Genomic DNA, 15,286 nt, shown 5'->3' on the forward strand with positions numbered 1-15,286 from the left:
ATATGTTGAAGTCCCAGTACCTCAGAATGTGACCTTATTTGGAAGAAGGGTCTTTATGGAGGTAATCAAGTTAAAATGTGATCATCATGGTGGGCCTTAATCCAATATGACTGGTGTCCTTATAAAAATTTGACACAGAGACAGATAGATACAGAGGAAAGATGATAAGAAGACACACACAGAAAATACCATGTGAAGATAAAAGATTAAAGTGAAGTATCTATAATCCAAGAAACAGCAAAGATTGCCGGCAAACCACTCAAATCTTAGAAGAGGCAAGGTGCGGTTCCCCCTACAGCTTTCAGAGGAACGTGGTCCTGCCAACACCTTCATTTTGGACTTTTAGCCTCCAGAACTGTGGGACGATAAGTTTCTGCTAAGTCAGTTTGTGATACTTTGCTGCAGCAGACCTAGAAAACTAATATAAGCTACTTTGGAAAACAGGCTGACAGTTCCTCAAAAAGTTAAATACAGAGTTACAACGGGACCCCATAATTCCACACATAGGTACAGATAGATAGATAGATAGATAGATAGATAGATAGATAGATAGATAGATAGATAGATACAAGAGAAGTGAAAACATATGTCCACATGAAAACTTGTTCATGAATATTCATGGCAGTATTATTCACAATAACCAAAAGGTGGAAACAACCCAAATGTCCATCAACGGATAAATGGATAAACAAAGTGTGGTATACCCATACAATAGAATATTATTAGGCCATACAAAGGATGTACCTTGAAAACATTATGCTAAGTGAAAGAGGCCAGCCCTGAAGAACATACATTCTATTGTTCCATTTATGTGACGTCTCCAGAATAGAGAAATACATAGAGACAGAAAGCAGATTCGTGGTTGCTTAGGGCTGGGGCCGGGGTGCGGGAAGCAGAGGGATTGAGGAGGGGCAGTTAAACTGTATGAGGTTTCTTAAATGCTGGAGAGGGTGTGGAGAAAAGGGAACCTTCCTACACTGTTGGTGGGAATGTAAGTTGGTGCAGCCACCATGGAAAACAGTATGGCGGTTCCTCAAAAAACTAAAAATACAGTTGCCATTTGATCCAGCAACCCAACTCCTCAGCATATATTCGGACAAAACTATAATTCAAAAAGATCCATGCACCCCCATGTCCATAGCAGCACTATTCACCATAGCCAAGACATGGAAACAACCTAAATGTCCATCGACAGATGAATGGGTAAAGAAGATGTGGTATACTACTCAACCATAAAAAAGAATGAAATCATGCTAGTTGCAGCAACACAGATGGACCTAGAGATTATCATACTAAGTGAAGTAAGTCAGAAAGAGAAAGAGAAAGACAAATACCATATGATATCACTTATATGTGGAATCTAAAGTATGACACAAATGAACTTATCTACGAAACAGAAAGACTCACAGACATAGAGAACCCAGTTGTGGTTGCCAAAGGGGAGAGAGGGCTGGGGAGGGATGGACTGGGAGTTTGGGGTTAGCAGATGCAAATTGTTATATATAGAATGGATAAACAACAAGGTCCTACTGTATAGCACAGGGAACTATACTCAATATCCTGTGATAAGCCATAATGGAAAAGAATATGAAAAAGAATGTATATAAATGTATAACTGAATCACTTTGCTGTACAGCAGAAATAAACAAAACATTGTAAATCAACTAAACTTCAATAAAATAATTTTTTTTTAGTGTATGGAGTTTCTTTTTGAGGTGATAAAATGCTCTAACATTGACTGTGGTGATGGTTGCACAACATTGAATATACAAAAAAACCACTGAAATGTATGCTTTACCTTGGTGGTGCAGTGGTTAAGAATTCGCCTCCCAATACAGGGGACCCGGTTCAATCCCTGGTCAGGGAACTAGATCCCCACGTGCGTGCAGGAACTAAGAGTTTCCATGCCACAACTAAGGAGCCTGCCAGCTGCAACTAAGGAGCCCACCAGCTGCAACTAAGACGTGGCACAACCAAAAATAAATAAATAAAATAAGTAAATTTTTTTTAAAAAGAAATGTATGCTTTAAATGGGTGAATTGTATGGTATGTGAATTACATCTCAAGAAAATTGTTATTTTTTTAAAAAGAGTAAGAGAGGCCCTTGACCACAGAAAGCACTATTACACACTTGGCACTGTGCTGGGTGCTGACCAAGACAGCAAGGACAGAGGTGGGTCTTCAGAAGCTGCAGACCAGCGGTTCTCAAATTTGGCTGCAAAGGGGACTCACCTGGGAAGCTTTTATTTAAATCAACTTTATGGACATATAATTCATATACAATAAATGCATCCCTTCCTTTTAAGAAGATAGTTCAGTGAGTTTGACAAACCCATACTCTGGGTAACCACCACCACAATCAAGATAAAGAACATCTGTATCACCCAAAAAAAGTTCCCTCACACTCTTCTGCAGTCAATCTTCCCACCACCCCCCAGCTCCAGGAAAGTACTAATCCGCTTTCTGTCAGGAGAGTTTTGCCTTGTCAAGAATTTCATAAAAATATAACCATCTAGTATGTGCTCTTTTGTGTCTGGCTGCTTTCACTAAGCACAGTGTTTTTGAGATTCATCCACGATGCTGTGCGTAACAATAGTTCATTCGTTTTTATCACCACGTAGTATTCCACTGGACCTTTATGACACAGTTTGTCCATCCACCTGCTGTTGACTATCTGGGTTTTTCCAGTTTGTGAATTGTGAATTCATAGCTATTGTGAATAAAGCTGGTATGAATTTATGTGCAAGCCTTTCAGCGGACATGTTTCCATTTCTCTTGGGTAGATACCTTGGAGCAGAATTGCTGGGTCATAAGGCAAGCGTATGTTTAACTTTATAAGGAATGGTCAAACTGCCTTCCAGAATGGTTGTGCCATTTTACACTCCCACCTATGGTTGCCACTTTCAAAAATCCCAATGCCCAGGTCATGCCCCAAACCAATTAAATCAGAATCCCTGGGGAGGGGGACCCAGGCATCATTATCTTTAAAGCACCCTAGTGATTCTAATGCACAGACAAGGTCTGGAACCACTGCTACAGATCTCAGGTGCCCTGAGGCAAGCAAACAGCAAAAGACACACTATATTCACCTCCATCTGTTTCCTCATTCTTCCTTGATAGTGGAGAGGGAGAAGAGAAGCAAAACACACTCAAGCATCATCTTGCTTGACACCAGTGCCCTTAGCAAGCTTGGCTGGTCTCTCAGTTCAGATTTTTCCCCACCATTTTTTGTTTTGTTTTGTTTTGGGGTTTTTTGGCGGCACCGTGTGGCCCAGCATGGCATGCGGGATCTAAGTTCCCCAGCCAGGGATTGAACCCATGCCCCCTGCAGTGGAAGCGTGGAGTCCTAACCACTGGACCGCCAGGGAATTCCCATCTCCCCTCTTTTTCTGAGTTAGAAGAAGGTAGGAGGAATACAAAATGATAAATATTAGCAACATTTTGACCACTTAATTTTGAGCTTGGCATTTTAGCTGGGTTATCATAGAGCCCTACAAAATAGGTACTACTATAATCCTTGTGTTACAGATGAGGAAACTGGGGCTCAGAGAGGTTAAGTACCTTGCCCAGGGTCACACAGCCAGTTATTATTGTAGTCAGCATTTAAACTCAACAGTCTGTCTCCAAGGCCGAAGAACTTAAGCACTCCACTGGGCTCAGAGCAACGGCTGGGTCTTGGAGCCATGAACCTCCTCCCACTACCCTGCTATCCTGGTAGCAGGAGAATACAACAGGCCTCCAACACAATTGTGAAGGGAGGCTGCAGGTGTGTTTATGAGAGAGCGGGAGAGTGATGTATAATGTGACTGAAAGATGGGGGTTAATTATGGGATTTCCTTTCCTTTCAAGCTTAAAGGATGGGATTTAAACCCCTCTGGTACAGGGGAGGAGACCAACTCATTGCTGCAGCCTTCCCCCCTTCACCCCCCTCGCCCCTCCCCCCCTCCCGGTGCTGAGGGCAGGGAGGCGCCAGGGCTGGGAAGAGGGCAGGAGAACTAAAGGAAGCGAGGTGACAAGGGGCTGCCCGGAGGCTGAGGTGTGGGCCTGGGCAATCAGCCTGCCCTGCATCTACCTGGTCCTTTCATCTAACTCTTATCTGACATGGAATAGACAGCTAGCCGCTGTCTATTGGAAGGAGCCGCCCTTGTCAGCTGGGACTGCTATTTCAAACAAGGGGGCAAGTCAGGAGTGAAAAAAGGGTTTCTCAGACACGTATCAGGATGAGGGGAAACTGGGTGTGGGCTGCGCAGGAACTCTCTGTATTATCTTTGCAAATTTTCTGTAAATCGAAAGCCAGCCTAAAATGTAAAGTCTCCTTTAAAATAATAAATAAATACACAAATGAATAAGATGTATCTGGAGGTTGTAGAACCCTATAGCAGGCAAGTGAGGAGAAAAGCAAAACAGGAGAAAATCTGCTGTGTATATACACACTGTGCACATGCTCAAATAAAAGTGGAAGACAAACCCTGGGCCATTCATTTTAAATCCTCAACAGGAGAAACAACTGGGGACAGATAAGGACCCCTATGAGACTTAAGGGTGGGGACTAAGGGAGGCTTAGAATTTGCTCCCTTCAAGAGATTTAGGGGGACAGCTGGAGAGTGGGGCTCCCGTGAACTACGCTGAGTTGCCAGTGCCTGTACCAGCCCCTTCTCTCTATTTGTCTCTGTTTCTCCGGCTTGCTCTCAGACTCACCTCCCTTCTCACCTGCTCTCCACCATTTATCCCAGGGCAGTGCCAGAAAGCCACTGGCACTAAGGTGCCCTTAGCCAAGTTGGTTACCGTCCCTGGGCCTCAACATTGGGTCTCTAAAATGGGACTCCCAGGAGCCCTGCCCACCTCCCAGGACTGAGACGGTCAGGGAAAATGTTTTGTGTATTACAAAGTTCAGTGTAGACACAGGTGATTAAATGTTCAGAGCCAGTCTGCTCATAGTAGCCCCAAACTGGAGATAACCCAAATGGCAATCAGCAGTGGAATAGATAAATAAATTGGGGTTTATTCACATACTGGAATACAACACAGCAATAAAAAAAGAAGGAACCACTGCAACCCACCAGAACACAGATGAGCCTCCCAGAGATAATGCTAAGTGAAATAAGCCAGACACAAAAGTAAACATACTGCATGATTCAATTTATATGAAGTTCATAAACAGGCAAAACTACTCTCTGATGGTATAAGTAAGACTAGCAATTACCTTTGGGGGATATTGGTTGGAGGGGAGCATAAAGGCTGCTTCTGGGGTGCCGGAAGTGTTCTAGATCTTGATCTGGTTCATATATATGTACAAATTTATCAATTTGTATACTTGACGGTATGTGAGTTACACCCCAACTAGACAGTGTAAATGCCTAGATTTATTATTTGGGAGCATCTTTTTTTTTTTTTTTTTTTTTTTGGCCACACCATGCGGCTTTTGGGATCTTAGTTCCTTGACCAGGGATTGAACCCGGGCCCACGGCAGTGAAAGTGCCAAGTCCTAACCACTGAACTGCCAGGGAATTCCCTATATGGAGCATCTTTGTGTTAGGAGGTCGGAGAACTTTTCGAAGGAGAATTTTTAAATGGTTTTTCTGCTCCTCTTTCCTGCTCTCATCCACCCCCTCGGCCTCTCCCTATATAGGAACTTCTTGTTTCTCAACATTCCTTTATTCCACTCCTTTACTTCTTCACTGGAACCTCTACTACAGGCCAGGCCCTGTTCTAGAAGCTGAGGGCGCAACGTACCTCTCAACAGTCCCAAGTGCAACGAACATGTATTTAACATCTGCTCTGAGCTGAGCACTAAGGGCCCTCCTCTACCAGCACTGAGCATTTTCTCTCAAGCAGGTCCAAGTGGCAAAGAACGAGGCACAGAATATCTGGGCTCCTTTCTAGTTTCACCTATGGTTCCAAGAAAGAAGACGCCTACCACGTGTCAATGTGCATTTAATCCTCTATAACCCAGCTCACACAGCTGGAAGGCAGCAGGGTGGAGTTCAAACCCAGGTATGTCTGATCCCTATGTCCCTGCCCTTCCCACCGCTCTCGAGACCTCCCGAGAGCCCGATCAGTTTTGCTCTCTCCCTGGAACTCTGTGGTCGTCAGCCTCCAAATGGTCCCAGTGATTCTCGCCTCCAAGCATTCATGTCTTTATAGGCCCCTCCCACACTCGGTGGGGCTGACTTGTGTGACGAACAGCATATTGTAGAAATACTGTTTGTCTTCCAAGGCCAGGCTATAAAAGCCATGGGGCTTCTGCCTCGCTCTTTCTTGAATCACTCACTTTGAGGCAGCCAGGCGCCATGTTATGAGGACACTCAAGCAGTCCTATGGAGATGGCTGTGTGTCAAGGAACTGACACCTCCCGCCAAAAGCCAGCCCCAACTTGTTAGCCACGTGAATGAACCATCTTAGAAGGAGATCCCCCAGCCTGTCAGGCCTTCAGATGACATTAGCCCCACCTGACATCCTGACTGCCACCCCATGAGAGACCCCAGCCCAGAACCGGCCAGCTAAGCCACTCCCAAATTTCTGACGCACAGAAACTGTGTGTTGCTGCTTTAAGTTACTAAATTTGGGGGTAATTTGTTACATCGTATTGTAACGTATAAATCATAGAGCCCCTCTCAGAGCCATGGGTTCATGAGGCAGCAACAGTCTGGAAGGAGGCATGTTTAGGCATCTAGAACCAGCCACTTACCAGAGGGGTGGCCAGAGCGAGCTGAATTTGAGAGGACAGGAGAGGATCAATACCAGCAAGAAATCCCCAGTATGTGGGAAAAGAACTGTGAAATAAGAGACCAAGCAAAGCAGAAGTCCTGGCACCCTCTTCCCTAGAAATTTCCCACACTCTTCATCTACCTCAGTAAACAGAACCACGTGTACCCGGTGACTCTGGCCAAAAACCTGGGAGTCATCCTTGAGCCCATTCTCACTCTCACACCCAACATCCCATCCCATCCACAGCCAGGCTCTGGGCTCTACCCCAGAAGGCATCCCAGGCCTGGTCCCTTCTCACCATCTTCCTGGCAAGCGCCATGGACTAAGCCGCCAGCGTCTCTCACCTGGACATCAGCCGCCTCCTGACCCCCCTCGCTGCTCCTACACTTCTGCCTGCTCAAGGTCAGAGTGGCCTTCTCCAAGTGGAGATCAGATCATGCCTCACGCTTAGGACCCGCCAGTGCTCACTCCTCTCCAGCCACACGGCCTTCTTCCAAGCGTGACAAGCTCACCTCACCTCGGGTGCACTGGCTCTTTCCATCTCTCAAATCATCGTGTAACATCACTGGAGTCTCCTCGCACACAATACTTCCTTGGAGGAGTTGTCCTGGGCCACTCAGCCTAATCATTCTCTAGCCCCCGCTCTAGCTCGATGCCCTCATAACTTGTTTGCCTAGTTATGGTCTGTCTCCCCTGTGAGAATGTCAGTCCCATGAGGTCAGAGGCCTTCTCTGTCTTGTTCACCGACAACAGTGTCTGGCATATGGAAAGAGCTCAAAAAACATTGGTTTAATGAATCCCTTCTAGAGGCAGGGGGATGGATGAGATGACCTCCAAGTTGATCTGGTTATAAAATCCAGGGTACAGAGCTCTGCTGTGTGGTCTGGGGCTCACATCACCCTTTCCCGGCAGGAGGAAAAGGCAGGGCGTTAGCAAGATCTGTAGTTTTAGGGGAGAGACTTGCCAGGTGGGTGGAGCTCACACCCCCAGTGGGTACCATTTCCTATAGAGGAAAATCCTATAAAAAGCCCCATTTATCTGTCTGGCCACTGCCCTGCCAGGCCCCCTCTCCCCTCCGGGTTAGCCTCATTGGCTGGGCAGAGCAGGGCTGCTGCAGCCTGGTGTATTCTGACCCCCCAGCGTATGTGAGAACTGCCAAGCAGAGTACGCCTCCCAGAAGCCATCTTTGTCATCTCTCTGCGTCCACACAGGAGGCAGCTGTACAGCAAGGAGCCATCTTCTGTCGCACCTCTCAGCCTCTCTGGCCCCCCTTTCACCCTACTCAGGCCTTCACTGGACATTCATCACCTATCCTCTCTGACTCTATCCACTACCGCAGGAGATGGAAGGCAAAGGGGGAAAGGCAGGTAAGCATCAAGGAATGTCTGCCCCTAGGCAAGAGGGACATTTTAGAAGGAAGCGCAAAGGCCCAGGGACAGAAATGGGTGAGGAATTATACTGTGAGATATTGGGGAAGTCAATCAACCTTTGGGTGCCTCGGTTTATCTGTAAAACAACGAGATCTTTCGGCCTGTTTTATGCTCTGGTAGAATTAAAAGAATAAAATCAGATAACGCATTGAAGTGTTTTCTAAGGCCTACAGCACTGTACAAATGTCCATTGTTATTAAGAGAAACAGGTGCAGGAAGGGGGGGTTGATTGGGGAGGAGCAAGAACACCGGAAGGTTCTGGGGTTAAAGGTGGAAAAACTCTGCTCTGGATGAAGAGAACAAGGTGGGAGATGCAGGGAGAGGCAGAAACTCACTTCCCCCCCAGAGAAGAAAAGGCTGAGGTTGTCAGAAAAGCAGAAGACAACAGAAGGGGCAGAAACTGTCCAGGTGGCAGAAACAAGCCAGGCCTTTTGCACTTCTGCCGGGACAGCCCTCCAACCTGGAGTTTCCGGATGGAGAGACCCCTCCCCTACCCCACAGCAAGGCTGTGTACTCTGCTTGAGCAAGGTCACTCAGGAGGAAGTGGATCCCCGCTCAGAGAGGCCTACTCCATCAGCACCTTTCTCCAATGTAACTCTCCGCCCTCAGAGCTACCAAGTGATAATAATCAATTACCTGTTATGTTTTTGAGCACCTATTGTGTGTCAGGCACTGTGCTGGGCACGTCACACACATTATCCCATCTCATCCTCATAATAACCTTTTCTTACTCCCATATCCTTGAGAATGAAACAGAGGCTCAGAGAGGTTACATGACTTGCCCAAGGTCACCCAGCTAATAAGAAGCAGAGCATGAGATGCACCAGACACTGGGCCTCAACTCCTCAAAGCTCCTTTTTGAAGCATCCTCCCCCTTCCTTCCATTCACTGAACTCCTTCCTGAAAGATTAAGTGTGAACAGCAAAGGCAGGGGTTAGAGGGCAGGGAGGATATTAACAATAATGGGGACAGTGCGTAGACTGGCTGCACATGAAAGGTTGAGGCAGAGCACTTCCACCTCCAGAAAGCTGAGCGCATCTGACGGAACAATTTCCTTCCCAAGTCATCCATCAAAATCCATCCTGGTGTCATCCCCACCCCCACCCCCATTACTCCAAGGCTGCCACCAGGTGACCACTCTTCTGCAAAAGCATGAGAGGATGCAGCAAGGGACCAGCCAACCTGGCCAGCCAGGACCCAGCAATTCCTCTGGTCTTTCTTTCCTCCTGTTTTCCTCTCCCACTAAGACAAGCCAGGAAACACTGATGGGGAAACTGAGCACCGAAGTGGGATCCCGCCAATGAAGAGAGTGGACAGTCGCTCAAGGAGGTTCCAGACCCAGCGCGACGCTGACCTCTGACCTTTTTCCACCTCACCCCCACTCCCCCTACCTATCCCCTTCTCCGCCCTCGGGGTCCTATGGCTGTGGCACTATCCCGCGTTTTTCTAGGCTGGCCAAATCCGGCCAACTAGAGCTCTGCGCGGCCCAAGGGGGAATTGAAATGCATCCCTCTCCGCCTTCATACATTCACTCCCCTTGAGAACTAGGTGGAAATACCTTCAAAGGCCCTTCTCCAGGAGCTCGATCCCCGCCAGCCACCCCCAATAGCCGCCGAGCCTGCGCATCGCGCCCCCATCCCCCTCGCCGCCCCCGCCCCCGGCCCTCGCCTTCACCTTGACCTGAGCCAGCTCCGGGGCCCAGAAGCTTTGCATAAACAAAGAGAGAAGGAGGGGACGATCAGGGCACCGCCCCCGGCCCGCCGGCGCCCCCGCTCCAGTCCCGTGACCCCTGGCCCGTCCCGTCCTCAAACCCCCCGCGGGGCCAGCGGCCCGCAGCCCCTTACCTTGGCCTGGCATTTCCGATGACAGGAGAAGCTGCAGACTGCAAGAGGGCGAGACACAGAAAGAAAGTTTAGCCGCGAGGTATGAAATGGAAACTCCGGCGAAATCTCCTCCCACCCCCGCCCGCAATCCGCGCTCGGGAGGGAAGGAGGGACGGAGGGAAGGAGGGACGGAGAGGGGAGGGGGCGGGGGGCTGCCGCAGCTCCCCGGGGCCTGAGGGGCGAGAACGCCCGGGACTGCGAACCCGCGGGCCGAGGAGGCGCCTAGACCACGTTGCCAGAGCCCCTCGGGCGGCCGCGGGAAGTTGGGAGGAGCGAGGGGAGAGGAGGGGAACCGACTCCGCCGCTGGATCCTTGCAGAGGGCAGAGGTGGCCCGGACCCAGGGTCCTTGTCAGCCGAGCTAGGAATAAGGGGACCTTCTCCCCTTACACGCCCTGCAGGCAGCTGGCACCCGGGAACCACGATCACACTCACTCCCCCCAGGAGAGACACACAGACCCAATTCATGGTCCAGGAGAGGCCCGCGCGCGCGCGCGCGCGCACACACACACACACACACACACACACACACACACAGACACCAATAACCACTTACACCCATACACTCAGCCATACGTGCACACATAGCCAGCCTTGCACACCCACTCACAAGCTCAAGGAGAAACCTCTGACTGGGGGCGGGGGGGGGGGGAGTCGCACACACAATTTCATGGGAGATCCTCGGAGTACAGCCTGTACACAGACGTGTGGGCACAGATTCACAAACTTTATGTGTTGAAACACACGTGAGTTGAAACACACACACACACACACACACACACACACACACACACACACACACACACGACTTGCTCTGCCCTCCCACTACCAGAAGCTGGAATCAAATTTCCTGTGGGGTTCCCTCAGCCTGGAATGTCCCAGCCTGCCCACCCTAACCCCAGGGCCCTCCACCCAGGATTTGGTAAGCCCCTCTCACCAGGTCCCGAAGATGGGTGAGGGGTCTCCTGAGCTGAGTTCCTGCGCTGACTTGGGCTGCGGAGGCAGGTGGGTCAGGGGCGCTGGTTAGGGAACAGGGAGCCACCCTGACGGCGAGTCCTCACAGCCCCGGACCACAGTCGGCTGCCCTGCCTCCTGGATCTACAGTTAGCCAACCCCTTTCCAACCACGAGCCAACCAGATCCCCAGCAGAACGCAGAAGGGAGACTGAGGCACAGCTGAAGGCCCAGAGTCGCCAAAAGAGGCTCCCAGGCACCCCACACGAAGGCTTCTGCTTTGTCAGTGCGAGTAGGGGTCGGGGGGAAGGCTGGGAGGCACACCAGGTGGAGTGTGGGATGTGACCTTGGCCAGCCCTTGTTCTCCAGCACCTAGTTCTGGCCCCAGCGCAGCCTGTGGTTCAGCCCCTGATGCGCAAGGCTTTCCTGACCCCACCAGCCGCACGGCCCGGGGACTTCTCCGCCCCCAGCCACCCACGTCAGGTCAGACCCACCCATCAAGCCTTTCTGCTTCTCCCTCTGCCCCACCCCCCCAACCCCAGGCAACGCCCCTGCAGAGGGTGTTTCCACTCTGACGCCGGCAGCCTGCCTAGCCCCACCCCCATGCCTTCTTTTCTGGCCTAGGAATGTGGAATTGAGAAAGCCTCTGGCCATGTGGCCTGAGCTTTGAAGGCCCTTCCAGTCAGGCAGGCGCCCCACTGGGCCACTGCCTCCAAACCAAGGGACTTTTCCTCTTCCTCTGCTAATCAAATGCCAGGTCTTCAAGAATAAGGCCTGGGCCCCTCCTCTGGAGGCCTCTCTCACTCTTCCCTCCTCCTTGAAGGCATCACCACAGAGTGCCATTTCCTGCACCATCTTGGTTCCTACACTGTGGGCTCCTTCAAGGAAGGGACCTCCTGGCTCGCTCTCTCTCTCTCTCTCTCACAAACACACACACACACACACACACACACACACACACACACACACACACACGAGAGATACAGTGCCTGGTACGTAGTAGAGGCTTAATAAATGTTTGCTGAGTTGACCTGAAGATCTCCCCTGGAGTTTATGTGCACCCCCATTTAATCATCCCCCCCCACTCAGTCTTTTCCTGAACCATAACCCTCCCCACAGCGTCTCATAGTCAATCAATAAGGCACCCCTAAGTGTTCACTCCAGGCCTCCCAACCCCACTCTAGACACTGGGAGCACAGTGAGAGCCAGGACTGCATCTTTCTTCGGCATCAGACTTCATACTCCTGACGTTCACAGAGTGCATCAGAACTTTCCTACCTCAGGGCCTTTGCACTTGCTGTTCTGGCTGCCTGGAAAGCTCTCCCTCACTCCGTCTCTCCATTGTTCACCAAGCCACATCCTTCTTCTACTTCTAGAATCCACTGAGAGCCATCTCTTCAAAGAGGCTTTCCCTGACCACCCAAATTACAGTAGGCTCGCCATTATTCTTTCTCAGCAGCACCCTGATAAAATCCTCTTAGCACAGCTCACAGTCTGAACTCATCTGGGGTAATTCCTGCTCACTTACATATAGTATATCTCCCCACACCAGACGGATGACAGCAGGGAACATGCCTGTCTCATTCACACTGTATCCCCAGCAGCTAGAACAGTGTCTGTTCCAAGCGAACAGCACCAAACAGCACCTCTGTGCAAATTAGAAGAAGTCCCAACCTCTGGGCAGACCAGCCCACTGGACACTGACTATACTGTCTTTGTGGGAATGGCAAGAAGATGCTCGTTCTCCAGGAGGACCCAGCCCTGTACCTGGACGCATGGCTTGGTGAGCAAAATGTGGACCGATTCCAGTGCTCTCTCGGGCAGGCACTCTTGGCAGTGAATGGCCTGCAGGGCAGGCCTGCCTGTCACACAGTGGACAGACACTCAATAAATGCCCTTGAATGGAGGGCAGATGGGGAAATCATTGGGCAATTGCAGTACAATGTGCTGAGTTCTCCCTACGTGCTGGAATGCGGAGAGCTTGTCCTTGAAAGCTCTAGAGTGGGGAGCAAAGGAATATACCTCCCCCAGCCCCCAGCCCCCAGCTCAAAAGACAAAAGCTCAGCAAACTGAATTCAAGTGGCAGGTTCCAAGCAGCGCAGGCGTTGTCAAGCCCCCACAAATGAATTTTTGCCCTTTCAGAAGCACCTGCTCCCAACCCCAGGGAAACCCTCTTGCCCTGAGTCCCCTCCAGGGAAGGCTCCTTTACAATCTCAGTCACCTGTCTCAGGTATTCTCCCATAGGGCAGTATTTCCTTCTCTCTAACCTGCATCCCTCCTGCTGTAATTTGAAATATGCCGTTTAGCTGGCTTCTCACTTCTCAGACCACTGGCACGTTCAAATGTGTCACAGAAAGGTAAACTGCGGCAGCCAGCCTCCAAGGCGGCCCCCAGTGTGTCTCGCCTCCTGGTATGCTCACCCTTCTGCAGTCCCCTCCCACAATGAACTGGTTTATATACCAATTGGATATTATAGAAAAGATGGTATATGACTTCTGAAGCTAAGTCATCAAAGGCACTGGTGGCTTCAGCCTTTGTCTCCTGGATCACTCGGTCTAGGGGAAGCCAGTTACCATGTCATGAGGACACTCAAGCAGCCCAGTACAGAGGGCCATGTAATGAACACCTGCCACCAGCCAGCACAAAGTTGACTGGCGCACAACTGAACCACCTTGGAAGCGTATCTTCCACCCCTGTCAGGCCTTCAGATGACTACAGCCCCAGCTACCTTGACTGCAACTTCACGAGACACCCAGAGTCCGAACCACCCAGTTACGTGGATGAATCCCCACTCATGAATCCCTGACCCACAGACACTATGTGACAGAATAATTCTGTACTTGTTTTAAACTGCTAAGTTTTAGAGTAATTTGTTATGCAGCTACAGCTAACTAATACAGAAACCAGAGCACAGGATCCCTCAGAAAGCAAGAGGCCAAAGGCTGATGCTGCGAACAAAGACCAGAGGCCCTCCCCTGGGTCCTTCCTTGCTCCCTGGGTACCTGCATATTCCTCTCTGTAACTCCTTCTTCCCGTTCCTTACCCTACCAAGCAATTAGTCATCCAAAGAGGCTGCTGAATCCCAACCTTCCTCCCACACCACTGCACCAGTTCAGACCAGTTATCCTTCCCTGGGCCTCCTCTCCCCACCAGCCTTGTCTCCTTTCAATCCACAGAGTCACAGGCCATTCTCAAGTACAAACTGATCACATTGTACCCCTGCTTAGACCCTCTGTCTAGCTCCTCAACACACTTATAAGGCCCTACATGGCCTAGTCTTGCCTCTACCTCCAGCCACTGCCACTAAAGAGATCTGTTCCTGCCCCACCAAACTCCCCACACAGACTTCGAGTCTACAAGGTTCAGGTCTGGAATGGTGAGCTCATATACATCCCTCAAGGCCCAGTTCAAAATGTCCCTCCCTGGATAATTCAAAGATGGTCCCTCTCTCCTCTGTGCTCCAAGAATCCTCAGCCCACAACGCTTGGAAAGTGCTTGTCACCTTGGAGGACTAAGTATTCTTTTATTATTGGTTCTCCCCCACATTCAACTGCTTTAAGACAGAAAGGGAGGTCCTGGTCAACTTTGCAGCTTTGTATCCTGCCCCATCCCCTAGCACTGGGTCTGGCATAGATGGGCTCAATAAATGTATAGTAAATTTCAAACTGGAAGGATTCTCCCCAGCCTAAACCCCTGGAACCAGGACTGACACTCTGGGGCAACAGAAAAGACACAAGTGAGGGTCGGGGAGCCTCGCTCTTCAGCTCCACCCCCTGCTGGGAGAAGGCAGGTGGGGACCATAGTCAGTCTTCCCAAGTGCTTCAGGACAAACACCACCTATGATCAAGCCTAGTGGGAGCACTAAAGGAGTTAACTGATCCTTCATCCATTCGTCCATGGGTCCTGCTCTCCACCTACCCACTTACCTACCTGGCTTCATGTACATTGGCTCTCAGCTCAGATGCAGGTCACACACCAGCTCTGTGATCTGGGGCAAGTTACTTAACCGCTCTGAGCCTTCATCCCTTCATCTCGAAAATGGGCGTAATAATAGCATCTACATCACAGAGTTGTGAGAATTAAATGAGTTAATATACGTGGCCAGCCCAGAGAATATTCTGTATAAGGATTAGCTATATCAGCCGCATCTCCATCACCTTCGTGACTGTTATTATATGGAAGAGCCCCGAGTCAGGAGAGCTGGGTTCTAGTCCTGACTGCTATCAGAGCTGTGTGACCTGAAGCAAGTCACTCCCCTCTCTGAGTCTCAGACTCCTGCTCAGAAAATAAGGCAGTCAACTGGCAGCCTCCAGG

General features: G+C 50.1%; 1 protein-coding gene across 1 annotated transcript in view; it reads right to left on the reverse strand.

Annotated features, from left to right (window-relative positions):
- Positions 1 to 10,020, reverse strand: part of TNS1 (tensin 1) — a 174,042-nt gene extending 164,022 nt beyond the window's left edge. The window contains exon 1 of the mRNA XM_082840656.1: positions 9,983 to 10,020. The gene's annotated coding sequence lies outside the window, so the exon portion shown is untranslated. The remainder of the gene's footprint in view (positions 1 to 9,982) is intronic.
- Positions 10,021 to 15,286: the final 5,266 nt, after the last annotated feature.

This window comes from Leucopleurus acutus, assembly GCF_964270905.1.
Source record: "Leucopleurus acutus genome assembly, chromosome: 6".
NCBI lineage: Eukaryota > Metazoa > Chordata > Mammalia > Artiodactyla > Delphinidae > Leucopleurus > Leucopleurus acutus.